The sequence below is a fragment of the Gopherus flavomarginatus genome (genome assembly GCF_025201925.1).
Source record: "Gopherus flavomarginatus isolate rGopFla2 chromosome 13 unlocalized genomic scaffold, rGopFla2.mat.asm SUPER_13_unloc_1, whole genome shotgun sequence".
Classification (NCBI taxonomy): Eukaryota; Metazoa; Chordata; order Testudines; family Testudinidae; genus Gopherus; species Gopherus flavomarginatus.
The window spans coordinates 751,692-767,788 of NW_026114609.1; the positions used below are offsets into that span (position 1 = coordinate 751,692).

The 16,097-nt window shown below is 50.1% G+C and overlaps 2 non-coding genes across 2 annotated transcripts; one reads left to right on the forward strand and one right to left on the reverse strand.

Annotated features, from left to right (window-relative positions):
• Positions 1 to 4,578: 4,578 nt before the first annotated feature.
• Positions 4,579 to 4,660, forward strand: TRNAS-CGA (transfer RNA serine (anticodon CGA)). Its single transcript has one exon. It is a non-coding gene; the product is annotated as a tRNA-Ser (tRNA).
• A 7,928-nt stretch (positions 4,661 to 12,588) lies between these two features.
• Positions 12,589 to 12,682, reverse strand: TRNAI-UAU (transfer RNA isoleucine (anticodon UAU)). The gene is made up of 2 exons: positions 12,645 to 12,682; positions 12,589 to 12,624 (listed from the first exon to the last, which is right to left on the reverse strand). It is a non-coding gene; the product is annotated as a tRNA-Ile (tRNA).
• Positions 12,683 to 16,097: the final 3,415 nt, after the last annotated feature.

The following is a 16,097-nucleotide window of genomic DNA, read 5'->3' on the forward strand; positions in this document are numbered from 1 at the left end:
ACTTCCCTTTCCTCTGGCCAGGTCAAGGGAACTGTCCTGAAGCAGGAAAGGGCTGGGCTGTTGTGGAAAGTGGTGGCCATGTGGCAGGCGAGGAGCTGCAGAGAGCTGGATGCGGAGGGCAATCCCCAGGAATGGATGCAGAGCCACATGTGGAACAGGCTGTGACTCCCAGAGCTTACAGCTGGCTGCAGGTCTGGGTGGGGTTCTGGGGGAGCAGCAGCGGCTGGGCAGGGAGCCAGTACAGAGCAGCTCCAATGAGAGACACAAAGTGAACCTGGCCTGGAAACCTGCAGGCTCCAATTTGCTTGGCTAGAGATTGGGGTGGAGAGGTCACCCCAGGCTTTAGGCCTGAAGTAGGGTTACCAACTTTCCGCACAAAACCAAACAGCCTAACCCCGCCCCTTCCCCAAGGCCCCGCCTCTGCCCCAAGGCCCCGCCCCTGATTCACTACATTCCCCCTCCCTCGGTGGCTTGCTCTTCCCCACCCTCACTCACTGTCACTGGGCTGGGCAGGGGGTTGGGGTGCGGGAGGGGGTGAGGGTCCTAATGTGGGGTGAGGGCCAGAAATGAGGGGTTCAGGGTACAGGAAGGGGCTCTGGGCTGGGCAGGGGGTTGGGGTGCAGTAGGGGGTGGGGGTTCTAATGTGAGGTGAAGTCCAGAAATGAGGGGTTCAGGGTACGGGAAGGGGCTTCGGGCTGGAATGGAGGGTGGAGATGCGGGAGGGGGTGAGGGTTCTAATATGGGGTGAGGGCCAAAACTGAGGGGTTCAGGGTATGGGAAGGGGCTCTGGGCTCGGCAGGGAGTTGGGGTGCAGGAGAGGGGTGAGGGCTCTAACGGGGGGTGAAGGCCAGGAGTGAGGGGTTCAGGGTACGGGAAGGGGCTCTGGGCTGCAACGGGGGGTGGGGGGTGGGACGAGGTGAGGGCTGTAAAGGGGCATGAAAGGCAGGAATGAGGGGTTCAGGGTACAGGAAGGGGCTCCAGGCTGGGGAGGGGGTTGGGGTGCAGGAGGGGGTGAGGGCTCCGGCTGGGGTGTGTGTGTAAGCTTCCTCTTTCCCTATCCATGTGTCTGAGCCACCAGGGCCAGCAAGTACAAAGCCTCGCTGCTGAAGCACTGACAGTGTCCAGTGACGCTTCACCTGGCCCTCTGCTGACAGCTCAGGGGTTTGGCGTCCTCTAGCACTGAGACGCCACAATAATTACAGGGTTATTTCTAATAGGTTAAAGCAGAACTTGTGCTGAGAATAACACGTCCCTCGTGGGTCTGGGGGTTTTACAGCATGAACTGACTCTGCGTGTGGGCACAGTGCATGTGTTTGAGTGATACTAACATGGCTGAAACACACAACTCTCCATCCTGGGGGTTTCCATCCTGCCTCATTCCTTCCACGGGGGGCACTGACCCGGCTCCTCTACGGCCAGATGTCTTGATGGGCAGCAATTGGGATGTTGGGAGAGGTTCTGTTTTCTGTGACTAGTGACAGCCCCAAAGTGACTCCCACCAGCCCCCATTGCCTTGCGCTGCAGCTGCCAGTCTCTGAATACTGACCTGGGATTCGATTGGAACGAGGCCCCTGGGAGCTGGAGAGACCATGGGTCACACACTGCAACATTGTAGCCAGAACATCCATGTCTAGATTTTAAGGCCAGTCAAGACAACTAAATAATCCTGTTTAACCCCCATACACGTGACAGGCCACAAAGTCCCCCCTGCACTGAGCCCAACAACAGAGATTAAACCAAAATATTCCAGCCTTTAGGAGAATATCCTGTTGTGTGCCACAGACGGAGCATAGGAGAGGCAGGGGGTACCAATACGGGAGGCCCCTGCACTGGAATGGATTTGGTGAGATGTACCCAGCTGATCTGGGCAAGTGACTTGTGCCCCATGCCACAGAGGATGACAAAAACTCCAACATCCCTGCCAGTGTGAGCTGGGGGAAATTTCTTCCTTACCCCAGCAATGGAAATCAGGGAGACCCTGAGCATGAGAGCAAGGCCACCAGCCAAGCACCAGAGAGAAATGGTTTTCTATCTCACCTGTGAGCACTTTCTTCAGCCCCCGCCCCCCGTCCCCTCCTGCCACTCCTATGTGGGATGGAGAATCCATCATTGCCCTGGGTACTTTGTTCCAGTGTTTAATCACTCAGATTGCAAATGTGTTCCTTATTTCTCATTTTAGTTTCTCTGCCATTAACTTCCAGCCACTGGTTCTTGTTCTGCCTTTTGCTGCTAGGTTAAAGAGCCCTTCAGTACCCAGAATTTTCTCTTTGGGAGGGGATTTACGCATTGTCATCAAGTGACCTCTTGGTCTTCTCTGTGATAAACTGAGCAGACTGAGCTCTTGTCTTGCACTGGAAGGCAACTTTTCAGCGCTTTTTTTCCTCTTCTCTGCCCCCCCCCTCCAATTTTTCATTCTTCATCTTAAAATGTGGCCAGAACGACTGTGTGCAAAAGTCCAGTGTTGGTCTGACCAATGTTGTACAGAGATAACACTAGTGCCTATATCTAGTCACTTCTCCTGCCTGTACATCCAAGGACGACCACAGCATTGCACGGGCATTTCATGCTGAGTTGTTTGTCCATTATGACACCTAAACCCTTCTCTGAGTCACAGCAGTCTGGCATTGCTCGTTAGTAAAGCTCAGTGTGTTTGAATGGCCACAGCTGCCCAAGTGCTCCGTAACATGCACAAGAGATTCCCCTCCTCAGTCACCTTCACCTGCTGCTGGTCTCTTATCTCTTACTTCTTCTCCAGGATCCACATGTGTCATTGTGAGAGGAGTTCTCCTCCTCTCTTTGCCTGGGAGCGATGTGACCCCCCGGACGGACTGACCAAACCCAGGATTCCTTCAGCCTGAAAGCAGAGGGGAGCCTTCACCCGCTCCTTCTTTAAGGCTCCAGTCCCAGGTCCTAAATTCCCTGCCAAAGCACAAAAATCCACCCTGAGCCCAACTCCTCTCTCGGTGGTGATTTTCTTTCTCCCACAAATCTGTCTTGAGGACACAGCCCTGGGAACAGGTGAACACAACCCCTAGATTTCCCTTCGCAGCCTGCAAGGGGCAATTCACCCTATTAAACAGCTCGGGAATGTCATCTTTTTCTTTTCTCCTTTCAAAAATAACTTCTTGTATTTCTAGTCTCTTTATATGATCCCTCGATTTGCTGCTTCCAATTCTCTGCTGTACACGCCAGCACTGGATCGAGTGAGGTGCCTGGACCCATCCTGTACTAGGTACATGGGGGACTTGCAGGATCAGACCCTAAAATCACTTTGGAGGGAAATTCTAACCCCACCCAACCCCGACCTGTTCCTGGGAGGTGTCAGTACGGACCCAGGCTGCCAAGCACCATGGAGTGAAGAGACCAATTTTATCAGTAAGTCAGACCCCCCAGCTGCCCGCTGCCTGGATCACCTCCCCCCAGGTGACACGAGCCACCCTCCAGAGGCATTGCTGGGCCCCGGGGGACAGCCACACAAGCCATGGGGATTGGCAGCTCCCAGGAATCTCGGCAACAAATCTCCAGGCTGGAGGGTTTCCCCTAGTGCCTGATCCACCCTCAGGGTCCAACCAGCCAGCAGCCTCCACCCAAGGCTAGTGCGCTAACAGCAGCAGCATGGCTGGGGGGCTCGGCCGGTGACTGGGGCCAGTCGCCTGAGCATGAACCCAGCCGACCCGGGTCACCAGCCCAACCCACCACGTGGCTCCTGCCGCTACCCCATTAGTGCGTGAGCTCCCATGGACCACGCTGGGGAGATCCCCCAGCTGCAGGGTAGATGCCCCTGAGCACCTGGCAGGGCACAGCTCCTGGCTGCCCTGCCCTGCTGAGTTCTCTACTAGGCTGGGTGGATCTGGTGCCAAGGGTGCCGGGTGACAGGGGGGCATTGGCTGTGGGCTGGGACTGTCACTTACCCCCCTGCCCATCCAACAGGATCACAGCAAACGAAACCAGCTCAGCCTGCAGGGGAAGAGTTCAGTCCAGGGCCTGGTGCATTCTGGGAACAGGGACGGTGCAGAGAAAGGGCAGATAGAGGGCACCTCTGAACACTCCACGCAGAACTGCTTGTCCTGACCCACAGCCCCTGTTATCCCAGCCCTGGGCTCCCCTCTCACTGCTCTGCCAGTGCCCCTCACTCCCAATCCACAGGCCTCCCCCGCTGTATCTGTGACTTCTGCTACTGAACCACCAATGCGCTGACTCCTCTTGTGAGACATTTCTCTGCACAATACTGCTGCTATTCCACTTATTGACTCGAGGAAACATTTTCCTTAGCCTGGTTCTGTGTGTCACTGGTTTTTATAGCAAAGATCAGTCCCTGGCCCTGTGGCCCAGACATCCTCATTCACATCAAGCTTCAAGTTGAGAATCATTTCCCATTTCCGCTCTGTGGGAGAGGAGACTTTTAAATGCGCTCTCTGTGTGACTGCACATGGCTAAGCAAAGGGAACAAACTCCAAATCCCCCCTGTGCTTTGGGAACCAGGTTTGGGGTGGGAATTCTGTAGTTCAGATGACTTCACGCCTGGGCATTGTGATTCTTTACCAGTTTCTCTGGCAGTGGGGCAGTTTTGTGCTCACAGCTGTGATGGCCGAGTGGTTAAGGCGTTGGAGTCGAAATCCAATAGGGTTCCCCTGCGCAGGTTCAAATCCTGCTCACAGCGAGGCCTGTGTTTTAGCCAGTCTCTAAACTGGACAATACCTCTCTACAACCCCCTGAGACACTCTCAATTCTCTCCCCAACCCAAGTAAATTCTGTTCTGCTCTTTTCATAGAGATCCCTGGGACACCACCTCACACTGTGTCCCTGAGGTGTTAGGCAAACTCTCAGCACCTGACTCCTCTGCCACTCACCTGGTGCCCCACAGATCAGCCATAGCCCTGGTTCTGCTTCTCTCTCTAGGTTGTGAAAGGAGCCAAGTCAGCGACTCCATGGGTGCTACAGGGCTGCAGAATCAACAGAGAAAAAAAAAAGGTGCACAGCAGCTGCCCCGTACCTCCCACCTGCTAGCAGGCCTGGCCGACAAGCTCCTCCTCTTCTCCTTCAGCGCCTCCTGCCGGCCATTGATGGGGTGTACTGGAGAAGTGAGGAGAGAAAGAAGTGGGGCAGGGTGGGGTGGGAAGAGATTTGATGGTTTGGGGGCAGGGCCTGTGGTGGAGCAGGCATTGAGCACTGCCCGGGAACTCTCAAAGTCAGCGCATCTGAGCGCAGAAGCCTTCTCTGAGTCTGAGCTGCCAGGATCCCTGCTGCAGAGCAGGTGCCACAAGTCTCAGCCTCTCTGTCCCACACATGGCTCTGGGCACCACCAGGAATCATTTGGCTCCTGGCACACAAGTCAACATAAAAGCTTAGTCCCTGTACAGCAGCTCAAACCCTGGCCGCTCCCATTAAAAGCCTGATACTCTACTGACTGATCTAGCCAGGCTTGCTAAGAGCCTTCACTCCTCCTCTTCTTCTCCACGGCCACTGCCAATTCCTCCTCCTCTTCCTCCCTTCTGCACCTGAGGGTCACTAAATCTCCTCCCCTAGACAGCCAGCCCATCCACTGCACCCCAATCCCCCATACCTGAGCCTCCCTGCCAAGGTCCTGCACCTGGCTCCATAGAATTAATTCTCACGTGTCGCTGGGAACTCTACATCTTGTGCCCAGAGAGTCTCGGCCCCACTCAGTACAAGACCCGAGAAACATAGTGTCTGCCTTTTCTAAAGACAGGCTTGGAGGGGCTTTTTTCATGTGGCCTAATGGATAAGGTGTCTGATTTTGGGTCAGAAATTGAGGGTTCAAGTCCCTTTATGGTTGTGTTTCTGCAGTTTTACTTTCGTGCTGAAAGTCCTGCTTCCATCAGGTCTGGAACCTCTTCTTGGCCGCTCAGGCCAGTGCTCTGGCTTCAGCTAGAGCCCCAGGAAGGAGTTGGGGGTTGGGTGTCACAAAGGCTGAGGCATGAGCCCCAAGTCCTTCCAGTCTAGCCTTTGCCATTCCTGACTTGCCAAAGATAATGGGCGGCTGGCCAGGCTGGCGTGTAGAGCAGTTTCCCTCTTCCAAGTGTGCGCCTGTCCCTGTGCTGGAGGGGGCTTGGTGAATAGCACCTTGGGAGCCTGGGTGTTTCTCTGCTTCTCGCCAGCTGGGGAAAAGCCTCTTGGGGTAAAATCTCCTGCCCCACTGCAAGAGTGAGCACCTGAGTGGGAACAGACAGAGGTCACACCAGGGGGCTGGCACTGCTTTCCTACCTTCTTCTGATGTTGGCCACAGAGCATCAGCAGCTGCCCTACATGCTGGTCTGCGGGTCGCTTTCAGTGGGTATTTGGCATGGCAGGAAGCAGCCTGGCTGGGGGTCTTTGTGGCTGTCTGCTGGCCATTCATAGGCATGGTTGTCCCCTCCTCTAGCCCCGCCTTCTGTTGCTCAGTGGCTTATAAACCTTCCCTTGGAGCTGTCAGCACCAGCCACCTCTGCTCTAGCTGTCCGGAGGAGGGAAGGTGTGAGGGGCTCCAGGCTGGGCTCCATCTCCCTCCTGCCAAGCCCTGACTATTAATCCCGGCCCTGGCACTCCTTTCTTCAAGCGCCATGTGGGCCAGAGGAAAAATGTGGCAGCAAGGACATGGGCCAAACTTGTGGGCATCAGGTGAATCAGCAAGAATCCCAACCACCAGGTCAAACCACAGGACTACAGGCAGCCATAGCCACTTCTACACCCCAAGCCATTGCAGCCATCTCAACCAAAGACCTGGCTCCAGTGGGTGTGAGTCACCCAGCAGGAGGGGAAAGACTCACTCTTAAACAACTGGAGACAGGGAAATTGAGCACTTTGAGTTCCAGGGCTTTACCACAAACCAGCACAAGGTCCCACTGACATTTGAACTCAGACTGCAGGATTCAGAGTCCTGAGTGCTGCCCATAATGGGACCAGCTAGTGCTGCCTTCTCTGGCCATCGGTGACCCTCACGGGGCTGGCTCGTGTAAGGGACTGTTGGCCCTTTACTAAAATTTAGTGGAGTTTTTGGTTGGCTAGTTCCCAGTCCCAATAAAAGGGGGAAGGGTCAATGGGAAATCAGGCCCCTGAGACTGACATGCCCCTGGGGCAATGGTCACAAACTAGTAGGGAACACGTCAGAATTTGTTAATGGAGAAAAATTCCTGGTGAAAATTGGCAAAGCTGTGGAGATTCTGAAAAATTCCAGTGAATTTACACATAAAGATACAAACAGAGAGACAAACACACAGAGAAAAAGAGAAAATCACAGACTGCACAGGCCCACACAGACATAAACAAAAACCAAACCCACACAAACCCACACAGCACACAGAGGCATATACACAAAAGGGAAAGCCACACAAAATATAGAAAGAACAAATCCACACCAAAAACACAGCAAAAGCCCACAACAAGAAAGCACAAAACCCACATATCAAAAGAATACTAAGCAAAAAAACAATCTGTATGCAAAAATCATACACACACGCACCCAAAACTATGCCAGGCATCCACCAAAATCACACAGGGCCCACATGCACATCAACACGCCAGACGAAAACCACATCAACATATAGAAAGCCAGGCAGGGTTTGAGTCTCACAGAGAAGAGGGTGAGCACACATGTGGTTTGGGGAGCAAAGACTGAGGGGGAGTCAGGGGCAGTGCTCTGGGCTCTGCCTGACCCTGGTGGCTGGCAGAGAGCAGAGCCTGGTAGATCTATGGAATCTGCCCTGCTCTCTGTAAAGCAAGGGGACCTCAGTGTCTTCTGAGCTGCAATTGTATTTTCTGTAGGGCAAACTGATTGGCAGAACCCATTAGCTTAAAGAAAGCTAGTGCTTTAGGTGAGGTTTGAATTCACAACTTCAGCATCACTCCACTCAGCACGGCTACTATAAGTCCCGTACACTAACCCATTACCCCTCTGGTCCCCAATTGAGGGTCTTGCCTCCCTGATTCATGGCTGGATTAGGGGTTGAGGGGGTTGCACTAACTAAAACAAATCAATATTAATGGCTGCTGAATGGCAGCAGCAGAGGTGGGGAGCCTCCTTCTGTGTGATAGAGCTGGTTCCCACCTTCCATTGCTGAGGGGAAGGTTGGTGCTTTGAGCCCACCCGGGGCAGGAATGACCCATGGGTGAGATTAACTGGACTCAAGAGAAGGGAGGGGAAGTCTTTTCTATTCCTGCCTAGCTCCATTGGTCTCCTGGGGCCCTTTCAGCTCTCTGCTCCTCTGTTGGGGAGATGCAGAGACAAGCCCCCATCTGGGTGAGTCACCGAGAGGCTGTGTCCCATGGAGTGTGTGTGGGAGAAGGGGAGGGTTGGATTGGGCTCAAGGGGAGAAGGTTGTGTGTGACAGTGTGTGGGGGAGGGGGAGGGTGTGTTCCTTAGGATATAAATGACGGAAAACACAGGAGTAGTGACAGTGACACCCCGTGTCTCAGTGTTATGACCCTGTGTGGTGCTGCCATTCACTTTCCCCTCCTATGGTCTCAGCTTTCATTGAATTCAGCATTTTTTCACCTGTCATCACCACAAAGGTGTCCCACATGCCTCAGATACAGAGACGCCAAGGACTGGAACTGATTTCAGCTGCTGGACAGCTCTGCTAGGTCTTTATACATTTGCACAGGAAAATGCTGAGTGTTTAAATTCATTTCAACCATCCCCATTCAGCGAACTCCTGAACATACTGGAGATGGGTCTGGAAATCCATTTTCATTCAAAAATGTTTTTCAAGGGAATCACTTGGATTGGAACTAGGAACCTATTATCCTGCAGGGAAACATTCACCCACTGATCTATACTCGCAACAAAGAGTGTCATGTATAGCTCAGAGCAGGAACAGTTTTTAACCTAGGGGTTACTAAACTTTCTCTCTATACAAACACCACAGCTTACAAACTTCCCACCCCCGCTCTGTGTCACCAGAGCACAACAACAACTCTCCTTGGAGCACACACGGCTCCCCAGCTCCGTGCCCGTCAGTCTCTCCAGCATTGTTCCAATCCCTTAAAGCAGGGTCTCAACCTCAATTTACCTTAGGGCCAGTGCCAGTCCTCCAATCCTCGCAGTGGGCCAATAATGTCACTCATACCGCTCAGAACCCACCCCCCAAAACTCTGCCCCCCATCTGCCTAAGGCTCTCGGAGGGAGATGGGGGGAGGAGGTCTAGGGTTCAGGCCCTGGGTTGGGGCTGGGGATTGGGGTGCAGGAGGGGTGCAGGCTCTAGGGGGAGTTTGGGTGAAGAAGGGGTGAGAGGCTGGTCTCTGGGAGGGAGTTTGGGTGGGGAGGGTTTCTAGAGTGCAGGCTATGGGATGGAGTTTGGGTGCTGGGTGCAGGCTCTGGGCTGGGACAGGGGTAGGGGGAATAGGAGGAGGGATGAGGGTGCAGGCTCTGGGAGGGAGATTGGAGAGGATGGCAGGGGGTGTGTGGAGGGAGAGGGTTCAGGCTCTGGGAGGGAGTCAGTGGTGCAGCGCTTACCTGGGGCTCCAAGGCGGGGCAGGCTGGGAGGCCTCCGCATGCTGCTGCCCCCAGGCATCACCCCCACAGTGTCCCATTGGCTGCAGGGGCTTGGAGTGGGGGCAGCGCGTAGAGGCACAGCTCTGCCCCGCCCTGCCATGGGGAGGGGCCAGCAGCCACTGGAGCAAGCAGGCAGATATTGCACTGCTGGGGCCCCTGGAGGGGAGCACCTGGGGGCAGCAGGTGGGGCCAAGGGAGTGAACTGGTCCGAAAACTGCTGAAGCCCCATGGGCAAGACCTGGGAAGCAGGACTGCCAGCCAGACAAACACCTTTAAGAGGAGGCGTCCCTCTCCCTGTCAAGAACTGATCTTCCTCCTTCAGTTCAGTGACAGCCTGAATTGTTCCTTATCCCGGCAGAGCCAGAGGACTGAAAGCAGCAACATCAAACCCCTGTGTAGCTCGCAGGGATGGACATAAACACTCCCTGGTATCTGAAGAGATGTTCAGCTTTGCCCTTGGTCAACTATAAGGCGAAAGGGAAAGGAGGTGGCGCCAGTTATAAAAAGTGAAACAGGACACATCATAGTTATGCCTATGGTGGCTGCAAAATCTTTTTATGTACTTCTTCTTATCATCAGTGTATTGTTTTCTCTGTGTTCTAGGCCTTGACAAGAAATTTGTACCTTGATAAAATAATCAACTGCTCTTGGTGAAGGCAATGGACTTAACACCCACTGGGGTGTCCCTACACAGGTACAAGTACTAACAACATGGCTGCATTTTAGCCATAGTTTTTAATCAGGACAATAAAATGAAACAAACCCCCTAATAAATCATTTCCCAGCCTGAGTCCTTCACCCATATTCCTTAGGGCATTGGGCCACCATGTGGACGTTTCATTTCTTACCTCAATTTCACACAGAGACACAATTTCCTTTGCACAGATCCGTGAACAGCAAAACCTTCCTGTGTCTCTGGTCTGAGCCAGGGTATTCGATTCCAGTGAACCCTTCTCTCCTGCAGTGGCGATGGGCAGACAGAGGGGACATGGCACCTGCATCCCTGACAGGGAGATATTGGCTCGGCTCTTTATTTCTGCTGCTGTTGTTGGTCCATGAAACATCGAGGGTGAAATGCAAGGCTGAGTTCGTGCACCAGCCCCCGGAAATATTTCAGTGCCCCAGAGAAATCCTGCCCCCGGCTATTGGAACGATGTGCTGGAGATTTGACTAGGAAAGAGACTGTCTGAATTGTCAGAGTGGGGAATGAACAACAATCTACAGCAATGTCGTTCACACAAACACACTCTCATCCTGCTCCAGCCGGAAGGGAAATGGGCAGGAATTCTCGCTGTTCAGCCAAGGACACACGTACACTGACACGCAGCCATGAGTGTGCTGGGGAAGCTGGTCTGAGCAAACAATGGGAATGACAATTCAGTGAGAACAGAATCATCATGGAGTGAAGCAAATGCATGTTAAGTAGTTGTGGCTGAGTGGTTAAGGTGCTGGGCTAGAAATCTGTTGTGGTTTCTCAGCACAGATTCAAATCTTCACAACTGTGTTGTTGTTATTGCACTCTTAGTGCCTGGGCATCCACGGTGTGAACTGGCGCCAGATCTAGTTTCACTCTGTCTACACTTAAAACACTGCTGTGGCACTGCTATAGCTCTCTGGGGCAGACAGTGACTGGAGGGGTTTTCCCATCCCTGTAATAGCTACATTGACAGAACAGTTCTTTCTTTTCTTTAGCACTATCTAACCAGGGCTTAGGTCACCTTAACTCTGTTGGTTGCAGGGGAGATCACACCTTGAGAGACGTCGCTCTGCCAGTTCAGTGCCCAGCGTACACCAGCCCTTAGATTCCTCTTGGTATTTCAATGCAGGCACTGACCTCTGAGAGGAAAACATTAGCTCACAAACACAGAGACTGAATTCCCTGCATTTAATCTCGCTGCACTTTCCATAAAGTCACAAAATTCAATTCATTCTTGCTAGGACAGAGAAAAAATAAGTGACACTAAGTTTTTGGCTTGGTTACATAAAATTAAGTGTTTAATTAATATAGTAAAAAATCTGTACTGATTCCTCTAACTAACACCACAGCGTAAAATAGGAACAGAGACAAATCGTGTCAATGGCGGCTAATTTCACAAATGATCTTCCCATTATTAATTGCCACGCTGCCCCCATTGAAGGTCTGGGCATCTCCAGTGTCATAGCTCTGCATTCACCTTCCCCTTAGAATTGTTCTCAGATATTCGACTTCCTCTGCAGCGTGGGGTACGGGGTCACTTGCTGGAGGATGAATCTATGAATCTATTCCCAAATTTGGAAAATTGTGCAGTTCAGAATGTGAATAGTGACCCGATCTCCTTCCTGCACCTGCTCTACATTGCTCCCCAGCAGCTTCTCCCCCTGCAGAGTAACCCCAGCACGGCAGTGCAGCCACCCAGGGTTCAGCAAGGGCCCCTGGCAAGGACAGTGGGTGCAGCTAACAGCCCAGTGTGCCTGGCAGTGAGGCAGTTTAAAAAAGCAACACTCACCCAGAAGTACAGAGACTGAATTCCCCAACGTTAACATCATGACCCCCTGTAGAAAGCCACACGTGCCAGGTATATTTTCACAGGGAGATGCAAAAATCAAGTGACACCCATTTTTAAGTTCAGTAAATAAAGTTGAGGAGATAGTTATTAACCTCACAATAAAAAGGCTCATTTCCCAAACAATCCTCAAAATGTCACCAATTCCCACCCTTCCTCCATAGCAGCTCTGTGCAGTGTAACTGTTCTGCAGGCAGCTTCCCATTAAATGCTGTTGTGGGATATTCCCCGGCCTGGAAATGTATGAACGACAGAATTTGAAGCACAAACCTGGCTCCATGCACCAGGTGGGATTTGAGTGTTTTGTCCCTGTCACTTAGTGTTTGTCAATAGTACAGATGCCATGGGCAGGACTCCAGGCTCTGCTGGAAGGATCCTTGCACAGGGGCTGGTGGGGGAGAAAGGATTGTAGATTCTGACCTGCACTCTGGAGAGGAGCTAATAAGTGAAGGGGGCATTTTTAATTTCTTCCCTGACTCAGTGTCCCCCGGGCTGGAATTGTACATTCCACAGGGCCAAATGAGGGGGTAATGCCATGTGGTTAATGGAAATCAGTGCTCCAGGTGAGGTTTGAACTCACAACCTCAGCATAGCTCCTCTCAGCCCTGCCCTATAAGTACTGTGCGCTAACCAATTGTGCCACTGGAGCACCTGTTAATTGCTATTCTCCCTAGGTTGATAAAGGCAAGGAGTGACCCCAAAACATTCTCAGTGGAGTTGAGAGCAGGTAGCGACAAGCGTTGTACTTGGTGGGGTGGATTCTTCTTAAGGTTTCCAGGCACCATTTCACCCTATTGTTCTTCCCTGTTGTGAAAGTAAAATGAATTATATATTAAGAATAGAAAGGATTAAAGAAATGTTGTCTGTATCTTTAAGCAAAAATGTTGGAATGTTGCAACCAGGTGTCAGGAATACAGACATTAACATAGAACAATTGCACCGTTTAAGGGCAATTGGCGAAGCATTAGCCTTAGATCGATAACAGTTAGTAAGGAAATAGGATATGCATGCTGTGCCCCAGGTGAATTTTCCTGTTTTGCTTTCTTTGTTCCTTTGTCTAATTCCCGCTCTTTTATCTGTATAAATAAGACTGTTTGGGCCTTGCATGGCCACTCACATATTCTGAATGTTATTGGCGAAGCGCTGCGCTAATAAACAGAGTGGTCTGACAAATTGTGAGTCTTGATTCTAACTTTGACAATTTGGAGGTTCCACCGAGATGGCAACCGTCTTCACTGGGGCTGTGTGATTCCTAACTGTTTTTGTGGGATAACCATGGCAGCCGGCACCTGGGCATTTGGCCCAAGCGGTCCCCCACTAGAGCAGAAAGGCGTACAGCCACAGTGAGGTCTACGCCATCGAACCTGTTGGTTCCCACTCTGTTCTGGTAGGGATCCTGGGATCTGACATCAGGAATCTGGTCAGGTAATTATTTCTGTGTTTTGTCCGGACTGAGGACTGTCCTGTCTCTGTGTCTATCTGTCATCTTGTGGAGTGTTTGAGTCTGGGTGCCATCTCTGTCTGGGGATCGGCTGACCAAGGGGTTCCTGTCCCCGCGGTCTGAGTGAGTGGAATCTGCACAATTGCAGCCGCACCGCACTTTGGGTAAAACCCCTGGTGTGAAAGCAAGGGCAATTGAGGCAGTAGCCTGTGGGCTCCTTTTGTGTGTTGCACTGGGCATCGCTCTGACGAACCCGAATTTCCTTCTTGTGTGATTGGTGTGTGAAGTCCTCCTGTATTGGTAAACAGACGTCTAAGTCGGGACAGTTCCCTAAATGAACGCCGGCTCATTTTATGTATTTAGGATGGGTCCAGACTCCTGTAAAAAGGGTCCAGACTCCTGTAAATTTCTGGGAAAATGGTCTAGGCTAACTCAGGGGGATCCCAAAACTCAGTGGCCACTGTTAAAATCTTGGAACAAAGACTGAGTGGACGTCTTAAAGGACAAACTCACCCAACCTAAAACTAAATTGGCTAAAGGAGAGGTTAATTGTTTCATGCAGTGGTGGCAAGAGGCAAATCATAGGTGGACAAAATCAAAACTGGCCTCTCTCAATTATTCAAATAATAAGTTAAAAGTTTTATTAAAAGCCTCCTCTCCCACCACTAGACCGAGCGCTCCCCTTTACCCCGTTCCCCAAACCCCAGATCGATCCAACCCGCTTCATACTCCCATCTCATTGTAAAAAGGACAAAAAGCCCCTTGTTCTGTTCCCCTTTGTTGTCTGCCTCAGAAACTGATTGTTTATAGTGTCCCACTACCAATTCAGCAAGGCTGGGGGGGGAGCTCCTCAACTAGCCCCCACCCTTCCCGGTCCCTTTCCTTGAACATTTCTTTCAAAATTGTGAAATGACCACAATATCACTCACAAACGGTTCATTGGAAAAAGCAGGATCGGGCCCAGACAAGCAGGCAAGCAACAGATAAAGAAAAACAGGTTGAAAGCCCTAAGGGAATAGTGTCAGGAGTAAGAAAAGCAGTAAGTGCAGGCATGAATCCCTGGAACAATACTTAAAATGTTGAAATCTAAGGTGATAAAGGTGTCATTTTGGGACATAAACAAGTGATTTAAGGGAAGAGAGTGAAAAGTTAACTCTATAGAGGCTGGAGAGAATTAAGCAGTTAAACTTTGTGGAAAATGTTAAAAAGGACCGTGTTAAAGAGAGAGAATTCTTGGTTTCTTTGCAGCCATTCTGAAGGGAAAATGTGCCCTTTTCCAGAAGAGTGCCTGTAAATAATCCATATATATATATATACAGCTATGCAAAAACAAAGCAGTGTAAAGGAATGTTAAGGAAAAGAAAATGTGTATGTATCTATTGGTCTGTGAAAATATGTAAAGTTCTAAGAATCTAAACCAGCATATCTGGTTTGTAAAACTCCTGTTTTGTAGGTGTAAGAAATTGATTTTGTTTTTGTTTTTAATGCCACTACAAATTCATTTGATTCTTTAATTCAAAGTTGCAAAACTGACAGACCTTTTTGCAAAACCCAGGTAATTAGTGCTGTTTGGCTTTGGGATTTAGCATTTAACCCTTAAGGGGTAACTTGATTCTTTACAAAAATTAAAATGTTTTTAAATAAAGACCAAGTCATGGCTGCAATAGGGCAGTCCAAATCAGGAGAATAGGGAGAGATTCTGAAGTCTTTTTGTTTGTTTGGGGTTTTTTTTGAAACAATAGCAGATAAAAGCTGTAATGGAAGAATAAGAAATTAACAGTGACCCTCTGAAGCAACAGCAGAGGTGAGGTGCACAAAACAAAAAGAAGCAATGTTAAAAACACTGAGCCTTAAAATAGCTCGGTTTAGTCAGACTGTCATTTTTATAAGGGTACATGAAAACTCTGTAAGAACAAAAGAAACAGTTACACCTTATGTAAAAATTAATATGGCTAATGTTTTAAAAAAGTTATAGTATAGAAAGAATGTGCATTTTCCCTGGGCCATGTGCAGGGTATATTGTAGAAAGGGGTAAAAAAAAATGCAAATGAAATGTGCTGCTGAATTAAAATCCTATTAGGGCTCCAAAAAGAGCCGCAATAGGCTGTGTTTTCTTTTTCAGATCCCTGTGTGTTAAGACAGAGTCTCTGAGCTCTGCTGATGGTTTTGAATCCAAAAGCCAAGCCTGTGTTGATGCAAATTACCTAACTGATAAAGAAAGGTGAGAACTGCCAGCACAAAAGAAGCTGCAAATAAAGAACATACCTGGTCAGCAAACAAATTGCCTACATAAAAGGCCTGGTATAACAAGATACCTTTAATAGATTTGATGCTAAAGTTATTGTTAATATTAAACATTAAAATAAATTTAGTGTTAGTAAGTACCCCTGTAACAGCTTATAGAGTGTATGATTTTTGGAAAAAATACTTTAAAGTAATATGGTAATGATGCTTCTCAGCTGTTACCTGTGAATAAACTTAAAGCTTAACACAGCAGGAAAAACATTACAAACTTGGTCTGCTCTATAAAAGGAAAAACATGAGGTACACCACCTCATGAATTTAATAACCAAACAGTGGAATAATTTCCACATAACCCTTAAAAAGTAGAACCCATTAAAAC